The sequence below is a fragment of the Pongo abelii genome, chromosome 5, assembly GCF_028885655.2.
Source record: "Pongo abelii isolate AG06213 chromosome 5, NHGRI_mPonAbe1-v2.0_pri, whole genome shotgun sequence".
NCBI classification, from domain to species: domain Eukaryota; kingdom Metazoa; phylum Chordata; class Mammalia; order Primates; family Hominidae; genus Pongo; species Pongo abelii.
The window spans coordinates 27,399,495-27,415,113 of record NC_071990.2 but is presented as its reverse complement, the minus strand read 5'-3'; the positions used below and the strand labels follow the sequence as shown (position 1 = coordinate 27,415,113).

Sequence of the window (15,619 nt, the reverse complement as noted above, 5' to 3'; positions counted from 1 at the left end):
GGTGGGCGCCTGTAGTCCCAGCTACTCGGGAGGCTGAGGCAGGAGAATGGCGTGAGCCCGGGAGGCGGAGCTTGCAGTGAGCCGAGATCTCACCACTGCACTCCAGCCTGGGCTACAGAGCGAGACTCCGTCTCAAAATAATAATAAAATAATAATGATAATAATAATAATAATAATAATAATAATAGTCTTTCCGGGCGCAGTGGCTCACGCCTGTAATCCCAGCACTTTGGGAGGCCGAGGAGGGCGGATCACCTTAGGTCACGAGTTTGAGGCTAGCCTGATCAACATGAAGAAACCCTGTCTCTACTAAAAATACTAAATTAGCCGGGCGTGGTGGCATATGCCTGTAATCCCAGCTACTTGGGAGGCTGAGACAGGAGAATCACTTCAGCCCAGGAGGCGGAGGTTGCAGTGAGCTGAGATCATGCCATTGCACTCCAGCCTGGGCAACAAGAGCGAAACTCCGTCTCAAAATAATAATAATAATAATAATCTTTTAATGAATTCTTGGACCAAAGCCTAACTCCACTTTTTTTTTTTTTTTTTTGAGACAGAGTCTTGCTCCGTTGCCCAGGTTGGAGTGCAGTGGCGCGATCTTGGCTCACTGCAAGCTCCGCCTCCCGGGCTCACGCCATTCTCCTCCCTCAGCCTCCAGAGTAGCCGGGACTACAGGCGCCCGCCAACACGCCCGGCTAATTTTTTATATTTTTAGTAGAGACGGGGTTTCACCGAGTTAGCCGAGTTAGCCAGGATGGTCTCTATCTCCTGACCTCGTGATCCGCCCTCCTTGGCCTCCCAAAGTGCTGGGATTACAGGCGTGAGCCACCGCGCCCGGCCAAAGCCTGACTCTACTTCTAAAATTTTTACATTTTTAAATTTTTTGTTTTGTTTTATGACGTGATTTTTTTTTAGCTAATTTTGTGCATTCAATGGAGTTACAAACTCCATTTCTAGGGACTTCTGCTCTTGGGAAGCTGGAAAAGGAAAAAAAAAAACTGTCGTCCAAACCTTCACACACAACAGCAAAGGCAAAGTGGGGAGTCTAGACTTCCATCAAGCTGTAACAAGGTGCATTCCCTCTACCTCCAACACACACACACACACACACTCACACTTCTCGAAGAAAGCAGAATAGGGAGCTGAGACTTTCATTGCCCCAGGCTGTAAAGAATCCCCTACCCCCAGTCCAGAATGAAGGTCAAATAGCCACATATCCACTTCCATGTTATTTCTGGAATCCTTGAGCCTATTTTTTTTTTTTTTTTAGATGGAGTCTCACTCTGTCGCCCAGGCTGGAGTGCAATGACACGATCTCTCCTCACTGTAACCTCTGCCTTCTGGGTTCAAGCGATTCTCCTGCCTCAGCCTTCTAAAGTGCAGGAATTACAAATGTGAGCCACTGCGCCTGGCCAGGTGAACTCTTTTAATGGTGAACTTCAAGTCACAACAGTAACTATCAGTTCAACTACACCAAGGTTACTGAAGATAATGGCTTCTCCAACCCAAGCAGGTCGTATACAAATTCCAAATAGAATGTGGCATCACCCTGAAGGAATTCCCTTCACACTGTTGGGGAAATTTACCAAGATGGCTTCAGAGTAGACTAACTTTACACAGCACATTTTTCAAAGAGACACATTTATTCAGAGTCGTGATTAGACTATTACATTTGGCATTCAACAGCATAGGTGCAAAAAAAAAAAAAAAAAAAAAAAAAAAAACCACTACATTAAAACCCTTTGTTGAAATGATTTATACTTTCCTCAGAACAGAAACTAAAATAACCTATTATACAATTAGTCACAAATACAGTCCTCAAGTTTTTTGCCCATACACGTGAGTATTTGTCTAATACATGTCTTCTTTGCAGCAGTTAGGCCCTTCCACCACTGGGCTTGGCTGAGTTCACAAATCGGTTGTAATCTGCAGCTTCCCTGTCACTTCTTTGACTCTCCTTTCCTGGTAAGCTTTGTTTCCTGGCAGTAATTAAAATCTTCTACCACTGCCATAGCTACTGCTGCTACTGGAACTGCCATAGTCACCTTGGTTTCATGATTTGGCAAAGTATTGGCTTCCACCACCATACGGACCAGAGCTTCTGCCTCCAAAGTTTCCTCCATTTATGGGTCCAAAATTTGAAGACCGATCGTTGTAATTGCCAAAATCATTGTAGCTTCCACCACTTCCAAAATTGCTTCCATCATTATCAAATCCGTTATAGCCATTCCCACTGCCACCATATCTACCACCACCATGTCTGCCACCAAAGCCAGCACAACCACTGAAGTTTCCTCCACGACCGAAGTTGTCATTCTCACCAAAACCACCTCCAACGCCACCACCAAAGTTTCCAGAACCACTTCGACCTCTTTGGCTGGATGAAGCACTAATCATCTTTTGCTTTGACAGGGCTTTCCTAAAGTCACAGTTGTGGCCATTCACAGTATGGTATTTCTGAATGACAATCCTTTCCATGGAGTCATGGTCATCAAAAGTTACAAGGCAAAGCCCCTATTCTTGCCACTGCCTTGGTCAGTCATGATTTCAATCACTTCAATTTTTCTGTACTGTTCAATATAATCTCTTAGTTTATGTTCTTCAGTTCTTCTTTAACATCTTTATCACAGTTAAGTGGGCACCTGGTCTTTGAGAATCTTCTCTTGAAACAGCTCTCTTTGGTTCCACAAATCTTCCATCCACCTTGTGTGGCCTTGCATTCATGGCTGCATCCACCTTTTCCACAGCGGCATATGTGACAAACCCAAAGCTCCTGGAGTGCTTGGTGTTTGGATCTTTCTTTACTACACAGTCCGTGAGCATTCCCTATTGCTCAAAACGGCTCCTCAGGCTCTCATCGGTTGTTTCAAAGTTCAACCCTCCTGGTCGGGTGCAGTGGCTCATGCCTGTAATCCTAGCACTCTGGGAGGCCAGCCTGGCCAACATAGTGAAACCCGTCCGTACTACACACACACACACACACACACACACAGTTAGCCAGGTGTGGTGGTGCCCGCCTGTAGTCCCACCTACTTGGGAGGCTGAGGCAGGAGAATCACTTGAACTCAGGAGGCGGAGGTTGCAGCGATCCCAGATTGCGCCACTGCACTCCTCCAGCTTGGTGACAGAAGGAGACTCGTCTCAAAAAAACAAAAACAAAAAAATACAGAACTCAACCCTCCAATGACAAAGAAAACCTTCAGCAGCTGTTCGGGCTCCTTAGGAGACGCTGACTTAGATATGATGGCAATGGGAAGAAAGACATTTAACAGTGCTTCCTCAGCAGCGTCCACGGGCAGAAAAAGCTAGGTTTACTTTTATTATCTGAATAGTATAGTTGTCTTATTTTATTTATTTATTTATTTTTTTTTTAGTACCATTATTGTTTAGTACAAGAATAAGAATTTTAGCTATTAAGCATAGAGTGAAAATCTCCTTGTGAGCTTTATTTGTTAAGATACTGTCAATCATTGAAATATGAATGGATTTTTACTATTTTAGGGATAAAATGCTTCAATAATTAATAATTTGTGAAAAACTTTTTATTTTATGTAACATTAAGAATTAATAAAATTGAAATTAATATAAGGAAGTTACTATAAATATAAGAGTTCTTTAGATTGTTGTATAGGAAGAACATCATATACTTTTATTCTCAACAAATATTATAAATATTTACGTTAGAATAAAATGAAAATAATAAAGTTGCAATTATATCTTAATTCTTCATTTCTAGAATATTTAAAAATACCTTCAAAAACTATTTTCTATATTAACCTTGAGTCTTTAAACAAAAGTTCTATTTGACAATTTTTTTCATTTTGTCAAAATAATTTAAAAGCAAAATGTCTATTTTGTCACATTAAACTTTCACAAGGGGGAAACGTTCCAAAATGTTGTATTATATCATGATAAATCTTTGTTTATGCAAGTATAATAAAGTCTTTGAAGAAAAGAGGAAATGTTTAGAAGCAGTGAAGTCCATCTAAGTTAAAAGTGGGCATCTATTTTTTGGCCCAGCTGTGCTGTAAGGTGACTGAAGAAAAATCTAGTAAATGATATTGATACACAATAATATCAACCTTTGAAATTTTGACTAGTAAAGTTTTGATTATAATACAATTATTATAGTAATATATTAATATAAAATATAATACATTAATATAATGCTAATAATAATTAGTTTTTCAATAAAATTCTTAAATTTTTACATCCTGGCATTTTATTCACAGCAAAGGGGCACTACTGTGTAGCTTTGGCCATGACCTCAGACAAGTACTAATTTCATAGTCATTCATTCAGCATTTGCATGAATTATAACTTCAGTAAACAGTTCCAAAAATTATCTTTTATTATGATAAATGACTCCAGTATAATTTGATCCTTATTACAACATCCCACTTTGTGTATTATTGTTATTTTTCATTTTAGTTCCATTTTGTTTCTACATCTCAAAATTTAGTAATTATTAACTAGTATTTTAACAGATTATTTAACAAATATTAGTTTTGTAGAGACAGGGACTCACCATGTTGCTCAGGCTGGTCACCAACTCCTGGCCTTAAGTGATCCACCCACCTCACCCTCTGAAACTGTGGAAATTACAGGCATGAACCACTGTGCCCGGCCTATTTTAACAGATTCTGTGGCTGAATCATAATGAAAGAGAAAATTGATGGAAAAAGAAAAGTTTAGGAAGAAAAGAAATTATAGATAATCATATTGATGAACATAGTGGTCTAATATGCCTGAGGCTTCATATGACTAGGGAGAATTCTCTACCAATGAACTGTGCATCCTCAATGGTACTGTCATAACTAAATTCCTGCTATGGACTGAATGTTTGTGTCCCCCTCAAATTCATATGTGGAAGCCTCTCTCTCTCTTTCCTTCTCTCTCTCTCTCTCTTTCTCTCTCCCTCTTTCTCTCTCTCTCTCTCTCCCCCCAGTATAAGTGAGGATAGAGCAAGAGGACAGTAGGCTGCAAATCAAGAAGGGAGGGCTCACCAGACATTGAATCAGCTGGAACCTTGATTTTGGGTTTTCCAGACTTCAGAATTGTGAGAAATAAATGTTTGTTGTTTAAGTCAATAAACATTATATAGTTATAGTCGTCCAAACTGTCTAAAACAATTTCCTAGGCTTCTATGTAGCTAGGATGGCAGGCATGTGCCCTAAGTTTTGCCAATCAGTTGTATTTCTTCTTTCAGAAGAAACATGTTTATAAACAAGGGAGAAGAACTCCAAAATTATGTATTTTATCATGATAAATCTTTATGCAAGTATAATAAAGTCTATGAAGAAATGTTTAGAAGCAAATTAGGTCCATCTAAATTAAGGGTAAGCATCTATTTTCTTGCAACATTTGCCTTGGTAAGGGTAATGAATAGATATCTGCTAAATGCAGTTAGATATTTAAGCTTTTAGAGGCAGTGGTGGCATAAAGCCCAGCAAAGGCATTCCATGCTGGGGAACATAATGCTGCTAGCAGTTAACACTAGAAAATGCATGAGGAACAGAAGGAATGGGTAGTACAATATAAAAGGGTGAATAATCATTATGTGTGGAAGCATTTGGAAAATGAAAATGACAACTCAAAGTTATAAATTCTCCATTAAATGTATGGTTGCAGAATCAGGAATTTCCTCTGCAGTAAAATAATTTTTAATTTTTGTGACCCAAGAATTGCCATAATTCAAAATCAAATTTACATTATAAACAACTCTAGGTTTCCCATTAATGGAAAGATGAATGAATGAGCTGTGGCATGTTCATATTACACAGCAGCTAACATGAAATCAATGAATGAATGGTAGCTACATACAACAAAAGAGATGATTAATTTTAGCAATATAAGATTAAATGAAAAAAGATTATAATATATAGCCTGATACCCGGCATCCACAATTAAAATACACAATTTTATAAATACTAATAGATAAGATCAAACTAAGGAAAGCACTTTGGCCTTACTTCTTCAGAGACCCAGTAACTTCTTTGTCTTTCCTTAAGTTGTGACAAATCCAAACATTTACCAGAAAATAAACTAATGTGCAACAAGAGACATTTAGTTTTATGAAGACAAAATAATCACAGAGGCATCCTAGGATACAATTTTAAAGCTCTATCATTCTATGGGACATATTCAGCATTGACAGCAATTCTGTGTGGCGGGTTAATGTCACAGAAATGACCAACAGAGCACTTAGAAGGTGTATCTGGATATTTACTTACCGTGTTGACAGTGATTGAAGTTACCAAGTGAGGATCCAATAGTGTTCAAATACCTAAGAGAGTTTAAGCAATTTTTATTTAAAGTACAGATTTATTTTCACGAATCCTTGTTTCTCAGTGGCAAATGAAACACCTATAAATTCTAGTGATTGCACCTAAAAGGCATTATAAAGCCTCATTCTCTTGGGAAAAAGATACATACAAGAATCTTTCTTCTCCCTCAAATCTGTTGAGTCCTTTTTGTCCTCTGAAGTGAATTAACCGCATTTCATAAAGCAATAAATCAAATAAAAAGTTTAACTTAACTCAAATTATTTTGGGTATTAGAATATCTGTTAGGTGGTGGTGAGGAGGGTAGTAAAAGGAAGGAGGTAAGAGGAAGGGTCTCCTGCTCTGAACATAGAGCAGAGAGTCAGTGGGCCCCGTACAGAGCCCGCGTCATACTTTGGGTTCATATGAACTAGAGATTCCTGCCAATCATATCTAAGAGGGAAATTTATTTTAGAAAGAAAAAAATAGTGAAGAAGCAAGGGAAAAAAAAAAAACCCCATAGGTTCCACCGAGATTTGAACTCGGATCGCTGGATTCAGAGTCCAGAGTGCTAACCATTACACCATGGAACCTTGCGGCATGTAGTGTTATTAACATGCCTCCCTGAAGGAATATATGTTCATTTCAGAACTCAAGCTGTCTTGCCTTTGAGAACCTAAGTTTCTACCCTCATGTTCGTTATCTGCCGCCATCACACAAGTTCCCTTTTCGTTTCGCACAGGGCTCTTCGTGCAAGATCCAAGAGCAAATCGGCTTCCAGTGACAGATAAGGTAAGTCCGTGCCTCCCCTAGACTCTTAGCAACAGCCTGCGGGACCCCAGCCTCGGTTCTGCGGCCCTAAGCCGGGCTGCCCCCATGCAGGGGGAGAGGGCACCAACCTAGCCGCGCTGACAGATTGCGTTGTTGGAAGAACCGCGAGGCTCGCCGCCTCCCGAGCGTTTGTCCGGCGTTCTTTGCTCCTAACGCTAGGAACACTTTGGAAAGTTCAATTTCGTAACGTATAAATTATGGATGACTTCAACTGAGGCGGCTTGTCAACTAGTCCCGGCCGTGGCGTTGCCGAGGGTAAAAAACAAAAAACAGGACACCAAAAGCTGCTTTCTGCTTCCCAGGAAGGCTCCACCTCGTGGATACCAAACAATAAAGCACCGTTAAAAGCTCGAATATTTGCAAAGCAGGATTTTGTAATTAGTTTCTCACTGATAAAGCTTTGACTTGGTCTTTTTCAATGGGATTAACTGTGAACCTCTCCCAAAATATTCAGCAGTAAAAATTTACTGATGCCAAGACCCGGACGTGACTTGTCTAGGAGTGTTCATTGCAGGAGATAAAAGCGATCTTATGTTGTCAAATAGAAAGGCTGAGGAAGGAGGCAGAGGGTCTTTAAGAGTAAATAATCGCAGGTGATAGGATCTGAACCTTCCCAACAAGATCACATGAGAGGTATCGGCATCTGCCAAAATTACTTTATTGCCTAGAGACATCTAGTGTCATGGACAAAAATCCTTCCTGTTTAAATGAGGCGGCACTGTCACTACCAGGTTAAAATGGGCCCCGCCCGTAGGGCCGTGTGCTCTGCTGCAGGAGCTGCAATGGCCGCTGTACAGTGGCAAAGAGAATATCCGTACATATCTCATCCAGTCCATCTTCTCCCAGCCCTATGACTTTCTGATCCACTCACTACCAGAAAGCAAGACAGAATGAAACCCTCTTACCAAACGGGATAACTAAAGCTGGTTTCCAGGAGCCTCGGGAACAAGAAACATGAGGATCCTAAGTATTTTCAATAAAAATCTAGCCCACTGGAAGCTTTTGAAAAACTGAAGGTCCATGTAACAAATTTAAGATGAGCATTTCTAAGGGCTAGGGCTTGTACCAAGTTCTGTGCTCTCTGAAAAAAAAAAAAAAATTAAAAATATATGCCTGTAATGGTCAAAGCTGAAACAATTTGAGCAACAATAAATAGAAGACTTCAAACCAATCCCTACAGCTTCCCTGATGTGCAACAAATCTCAGTTTTTCAAGGAATCTCCTGAGCAGAATTCCAAATAACTCCACCCCTTCATTGTGGGCTCTGCATAGTGATTGCTCTACAGAATCCAGTATGAAAAAGGGTGGGAAAGTAAGCAATGAATAAATCCCAAAAGCACTACAGCAGCAGTGATAAGCCATGTTGATAGTATATAGTCTTGATATAATGTGATAAAAATGACACTTTAGGCCAAGCATGGTGGTTTATGCCTGTAATCCCAGCACTTTGGGAGGCCGAGGCAGGTGGATCACTTGAGGCCAGGAGTTCGAGACCAGCCTGGCCTACATGGTGAAACCCTGTCTCTACTAAAAATACAAAAATTAGCCAGGCGTGGTGGCAGATGCCTGTAGTCCCAGCTACTCAGGAGGCTGAGGCAGGAGAATCGCTTGAACCCGGGAGGCGGAGGTTGCAGAGAGCCGAGATGGTGCCACTGCATTCCAGTCTGCGTGACAGAGGGAGACCCTGTCTCAAAACAAACAAACAAGCAAAAAAACTCCACTTTACCTCTGCAGTCTTGCTCTCTTGAACCCCTAACTCCAATCTAATAATGAGAAAAATATCAGACAAATCCTAGTTGAAGGATATTCTACAAAATACCTGCTCAATACTCTTCAAAACTGTCAAGATCATCAAAATCAAGGAAAGTCTAAGAACTGCCACAGCCAAGAGAGCTTAGGGAGTCATGATGACTAAAAATAACATGGAATTCTGAATAGGATCTTGGAACAGAGAAAGGAAATTAGGTAAAAATGAAGGAAATCTAACATATTCATTTTAGTTAATAATAATGTATACATATTTGTTAATTGTTTGTAACAAATGTACCATACCAATGTAAGATTTTAATAATAAGGAAAACTGAGTGTGGGGATATATGGGAACTCTCCTTTCTATCTTCCCAATTAAATGGAAACTATTGCTCATGGGAATAAGAACAAAAATGTGACCAAATGAAGTTATTTCTTCAAAATGAATTCAGAACCCTGGTTTGCAATGTACATCGGTACAATTCTCTCCTGTTTTTGCTTAATGAGCCACATTATCAGACCTAGTGGCACAGCTTGCACAGCCCACAACTGACCTGAGAGTATAAGGACTTGAAAATAGGAAGGACAAATTTTTGTGACATGCCCACTGCTGCCCTTAGTGCTGTGGACACAGAATTGAGCAGGACACTAAGCACTGGCCCTGTCTGTGGAGATTTCAGTTTGTAGTGATGGGATATTGGCTAAAAACTGTGAAGAAAGTAACACCCACACAGAGAAAGTTAGGGAAAACTGCAGGTGACTGGAAGCTAACAGCCTAGATAAACTGAGAAGCTGAAATAAGCTGGATATTTGAGTTTAGGCAGGGATTGAAGATGGTATTTAGAAGACAGTGTTGGCCCAAACCTTTTCACATACTATGAGATACAAGATAGGGGTGTAGTCTGTGGACTGGTTGTCTGGGTGGCCATACCATAGTGGAAGTAAAAGAAGAGCTGAGAAAAAGTTGAAGGATAGACTGAGACCGTGGATCTGGCCAGGGCTTCAAGGTTGTTTGTTTTAGGAGCACAAGTATCTGCTTTGAACTGTAAACATCACGGAGTGACAGAAGTGACTTTGGGGAACTTAGGAGATTCCCATTGTCCTTTTGCCCCTCAGTATAACTGAACATTTCTTTGTTCCCTGCCATGCTGAAGTTGGTTCTGCACCAGGAGCTACTGGTACCAGTCTTTGGGAATTGTCTTCATGTTTGCTCATAGTCATTTTATTTATTTCCCAAAAAACAAAATGCTGATGGAAAATTCCTCTCCCTCAAATTCCCAATGTCAAGAAGTTAGGAGAGCAAAGATTTGTACAATATTTTTTTGCTCTGGACTCCAGATCATATTGGATAAAATCTAGGAAATCCCTTTCTCAGAAAGATGCCCCTAGATACACACATATACCATTTTGAAAACTATCTCAAGGTGTTCATGAAACACTTGAGGTCCGTGGATCTCAGGCTAGAATTCTGCATTTGATATTCCTCTGTATGTCATCTAGCATAATTTTTAACTAATAAAAAATGAATTCTATAAGCAGAAATTAAGCATCATACTACTGAAGTAAAATTGTCTTTTAATTGTGCATGAACATTTAATTAATCTTGGTCTTGTAAATTAGGTCACGGGTGCACCCAAAACAAGCCAAAATACTAGTTAAACCAGTTCTCAGAGGGCTCTTGGGGTGTATATTCCTGACAGAGCAGTTTGGGGATACTTGATGCAGACATAAGTAGGTCAGACAGTGGAGAAGAACAGGTGCATATTTATCACAGGGTTATTGGACCTCTACTGAGATAATTTGTTATAGAGAATTGTACTGGTTTCTGTTTAATGCTGATTCTATCCTGTTCAAATAAGGAAAGTATACACTTCAAAATTGCACTATATACATTTATTCATTAAGGACGAATTCTCAAACTCTGAGCATCAGAGAGGCAGCCTCTTCCAGGTGCAACCCTCATGACTATAGCTGATTTTGGACCCCATTCTCCCAAATTATTTCTTATGTAATTATTATCATTATAATAAATGTGCACAATACATGATTTTATAAGCCAAATGGATTGGCAAGGTGTTTTTTTGTTTTGTTTTGTTTTTGTTTTTGTTTTGTTTTGTTTTCTATCAAAACACAAAGAAGCAGGGGACTGGACGTGTCAGGGCTGACTCGCGGGCTGTGTAGGGCTCAGAGGGCCGGGGGACCTGGGTCTGGTGGATGGGAGGGCGCGGTCCTGGGGCCGCGGCGGCCGAGAGTGGGAAATGGCGCGATGGAGCAGCGAGAACGTGGTGGTAGAGTTTCCTGACTCCCAGGCAACTGCGATGTCTGTGACTGTCTTGGGCAACATGCAGTGCTTTCTGGCGGCAGATTCTTATACATCGTCAATCTCGATGCCGCTTTCGAAGGTCACCGAAAGATCTGTCGCCAGAGCAAATGGAACATTGGAGCTGTGCAGTGGAAACCCCGTGCCAGTTTTGTACACTATTTTTCAGCTTCGGGGCGGGACCACTCTACAGACTGTCTGAGTCTGTTCTTGTCGGGAAAGGCAGTCTGCAGAAGGAAAGCGTCTGAGCAAAGAAAGAAGAGCAATTTCGTCGGCTTGAGAAGTAACAGAAAGCCGCCCTTCCCAGCCATTTCCAAAACTGGGTCTGACTTTTAACCATGGATGTCCGAGGTTGCACTGATTTTCAGGGCTATTCTGAAAGAGAAAGGGAGAGACAGTCTCCTGCCTTTCCACTCTCAACCTCTTTCCTGGGTGATAGAAGGGAGCTCTTTTAGTCGGTTTATACCTCGGTGCCCTTATTCCCCTCTCACCCTCAGCCCCTGATCGTCTACTCTAGAGTTTTTTAACCTTGGCACTACTGGCAGGTTAGACCAGGTCATTCTTTGTGGTGGGGGCTGTCCTGTGCATTGTAGGAAGTTCAGTAGCATCCCTGGCCCCTACGTACTAGATCTCAGTAGTATCCTCCCCACCTCTTGTTATGACAATCAAAAATGTCTCTAGACACTGTCAGATGTCCTCTGGGAAGCAAAATCACCTCTGATTGGGAACCACTGATTTAGGCTGACACCTCAGTACTTCTACTCAGTGGATTAACGCTGCATTTGTTCAGGAGTACTAAGGAAGACAGCCTTTTTTTGTTGATTTGTTTTTTCACAATTAATCATTTTAAAGTGAACAATTCAATACCCTTCACTACATTCACAGTGTTGTGTAACCACCACCTTTATCTAGTTCCAAAACATTTCTATCCCTCCAGGGTAAAACCCCTTACTCATTAAGCAGTTTCTCCCCATTCCTCCCTCCCTCACAACCCCTGGCAACCACCCCAGTCTGCATGCTGTCTCAATGGATTGACCTATTCTGGATCTTTCATATAAATAAAATCATAAGAAAAACAAAGAAGCACAGCATTTTCCTGTTCCAAACTCTCTCTAAACTGAATTTAGGTTTCCTAGTAGCAACTGTCCAGTTGCTTTTCACTCCTTGTTCTATGACCTTGGGCAAGGAACTTAATCTCTCTGTGCTTTAGTTTCCTCAACTGTAAAGCTGGAATAAGAAGAACACTTACGGGTTATTGAGAGAATTCAATGAGAACTTTGAACAGTGCCTGACACTTCATAAGCACAACTGATTGTGGTTGTTATTGTTGCCCTGCTCTTTCTTTCTTTCTTTTTTCTTTCTTTCTTTTTTTTTCTTTTTGAGACAGAGTGTCGCTCTGTCACCCAGGCTGGTGTGATCTTGGCTCACTGCAACCTCTGCCTCCTGGATTCTAAGCCTTTCTCCTGCCTCAGCCTACGGAGTATCTGGGATTACAGGCACGCACCACCACTCCCGGCTAATTTTGTATTTTTGGTAGAGATGGGGTTTCACCATGTTGGCCAGGCTGGTCTCAAACTCCTGACCTTAGCTGATTCACCCACCTCAGCCTCCTAAAGTGCTGGGATTACAGGCATGAGCCACCGCACCTGGCTGCCTTGCTATTTCTTGATTCCTCAATTTTAGACCTCGTGCTGCATATCATCCAGGTACCCTGGCCCCATCCTGCATCTTGTTGTCTGCCCTGGCGCTGATCAGTATGGACATTTTCAATGGGCTTCTTTATCCTCTGACTCCTGCTTGAGTTTGGTCAAGAGAATACCTACGAGAGATCCAGAGGGAGGGTGAAGAGTGAGGCTGGTATATTTATCCTCTGGATCTGTTGGCTGCAGTCTGAATCCCCCAGGAAATGTCCCAACATCTGCCAGGAAGCCTCTCTACACAGCCCTCTCCAAAGAGCAGTAGGTCCCAGGCTCCATCTTATGCCCATCAAGCTCAAGGGTAGTGCGGATTACTAGCTCCAGTAATCCATAAAACCCTTGTTATTGCCCTACATGCTGCCCATTTATTTGCAAATAATAATTTAAATAAATTATCCTCAACTTTTCTAGTTCAAGTAAACATTCCACTTCCTGCTCATGTCCTGATTGATACAGATATCTAAAGACTTCCCACTCTGAAAGAAAAGATATATAGTTCTTCTATACAGCCTAAAACACAAATACACTTATCTACCCTCATCTTTCAATGTATTTGTATCATAGTATTGTGGCTAAATAATGTTAAGTGTTTTCCTTATTATGTCCATGGAAATATTGTTCACCGCAGGATCACTTGTATACTGTAACTACATTCTCTTGTTTTTCCTAATTTGAAAATACTGCCTCTTTTGTTTGTTTGCCTCCTTTCTGTGTTTCTAATACTAATTTGTCCTGCAACTCTCTTCCAGTGCTGCAAAATACTTCTGAATTTGGTCATTTTTCAGTTCCTTTTTTTAAAACTTGTCCAACCTGAACTGGTTAATCTCTAGGTCTGCTTTATAGAGATCATGCTGATGCTTCTCCATCTGCCGAAGAGCCAGCCCCTTTACCACTCACCTGTATTGAATCATTTTTTTGTTAAGTCACAAATCTCTTGGTTTACTCCCTATTTTTGGTGGAGAAGATCCTCCAACAGCTTTCTGAGAAAAGAGAAATTTTTTGAGATTTTGCATTTGGCAATCTCAAGCCTCTTTGTGCTCAGATGCATTCCTAGCCACTCCCTTGGTCATCTCTGTAGTGCCAGTGGCTGGCCCCTGCCGCTGCATTTCCACTGATGGCCACTGACTTCTGCCTGAGTTCAGCCAATAGAAGACAATGAAGGAATGTTGAGAAGTAGAGGGAAGAAGAAGTCAGGATATTTCTTGCTTTCCCTCCCTGTTTCTTGCAGCATTTCTGGCAGCAGTTGTGTCTCCTCCATGGCTCCAGATCCTCCCAGACCTGCCTGCTCCAGAGGGAGATCCCACCCCTTGGGTTCAGATTTCTACCTCCCACCTCAACTGGCTTCTTTGATCTTCCACCACCTCTGTAACCAATTCCCTGCATGAAAGACACTGGAGTTTAAGTCCTTATGAGGTCTCTGTTTCCCGCTTATGACCTAAAAAATATGATGCATTTCTGAAAATATATTTATTCAAACTTCATAAATGATTTTAGTTTGGTCAGGTAGGGATTTCTAGTGTGAAAATAATTTTATCTTAAAATTCTGCGAGCATTACTCTGTTGTGTTCTTGTTATCAGTGTGGTAATGAATTTGAATGCCATTCTAAAATAGACACTCTGGATAATTCTTGGTTTTTTGTTTTGTTTTGTTTTTGTATTTGTTTTGTTTTGTTTTTGTTTTTGTTTGTTTGTTTTGGTCCCTTGTGCTGGGCAGTAGGTGGATCCTTTGGATCCTTTTTAGGTTTAGAAAATTTAAAAGGTCGGGCGCGGTAGCTCATGCCTGTAATCCCCGCATTTTGGGAGGCCAAGGTGGGCGGATCACCAGAGGTCAGGAGTTTGAGGCCAGCCTGACCAACATGCAGAAACCCCGTCTCTACTACAAGTACAAAATTAGCTGGGCGTGGTGGTGCAAGCCTGTAATCCCAGCTACTTGGGAGGATGAGGCACAAGAATCGCTTGAACCTGGGAGGTGGAGGTTGCAGTGAGCCGAGATCACGCCATTGCACTCCAGCCTGGGCAACAAGAGCAAAACTCAAAACTCCATCTCAAAAAAATAAAAAATAAAAAATAAAAAAATTGAAAAAAGAGAAAAGGAAATTTTATTGCATTCATTAATAGTTTTCCCTGTATATTTTCTTTGTTGTCTTTCCATGAAACTTTCAATCACATTGTTGATACTTCTAGACTTGTCTTCTAATTTTCTTATCTTTTATTCTATTTTTCCATTTTTCTTTTTTGTCCCTCTTCGTGGGAAATGTTCTCAACTTTGTCTTCTAACCCTTGTTAAACTTTTTTCTATCATCATATTTGTTATTTTCTTTTCTCTTTTGAGATAGGGTCTTACTTTGTCACCCAGGCCGGAGTGATCTCAGCTCACTGCAGCCTCAGTCTCCCAGGCTCAAGCGATCCTCCTGCTTCATCCCCTCAAGTAGCTGGGACTACAGGTGTGCACCACCATGCCTGGCTAATTTTTTTGTATTTTTCGTGGTTATGGGGTTTTGCCATGTTGCCCAGGCTTCTTTTCCTTTTTTTTTTTTTAATATTATTCTTTGGAGAATAATATTTAATCCTAAATAAAATATTTAGGATTAAAAGGAAGGATTTTTTAAAAAATTAGAATGGTGGCCAAAGGGAAAAGCACATTTCTTTTTCTCCTTTAGATGTTGCCCTTTGATGTAACTGTAGTACATTCAAGTGGACCTGTCCACTAGGAGGACTCAGGAGAGAAGTTGGGCCTGGAGATAAAGATCCAGTTGTCA

General features: G+C 40.9%; 1 long non-coding RNA gene, 1 other non-coding gene and 1 pseudogene across 4 annotated transcripts in view; all 3 read right to left on the bottom strand.

Annotated features, from left to right (window-relative positions):
- Nucleotides 1-1,722: 1,722 nt before the first annotated feature.
- On the bottom strand, nucleotides 1,723-2,954 carry LOC103890854 (heterogeneous nuclear ribonucleoprotein A1-like; annotated as a pseudogene).
- Nucleotides 2,955-6,784: 3,830 nt separating this feature from the next.
- TRNAQ-CUG (transfer RNA glutamine (anticodon CUG)) lies at nucleotides 6,785-6,856 on the bottom strand. Its single transcript has one exon. It is a non-coding gene; the product is annotated as a tRNA-Gln (tRNA).
- Nucleotides 6,857-10,721: 3,865 nt separating this feature from the next.
- Nucleotides 10,722-15,619, bottom strand: part of LOC129060164 (uncharacterized) — a 41,622-nt gene continuing 36,724 nt past the window's right edge. Inside the window, exons 2-3 of one of the 3 annotated variants that reach the window (XR_008526641.2) lie at nucleotides 12,765-12,982; nucleotides 10,722-11,407 (exon numbers count right to left, since the gene is read on the bottom strand). This is a non-coding gene — a long non-coding RNA (uncharacterized LOC129060164). Of the gene's footprint in view, nucleotides 11,539-12,764; nucleotides 12,983-15,619 lie in introns of all 3 variants that reach the window. The other 2 variants (XR_008526640.2, XR_008526642.2) reach the window with 2 other exon arrangements.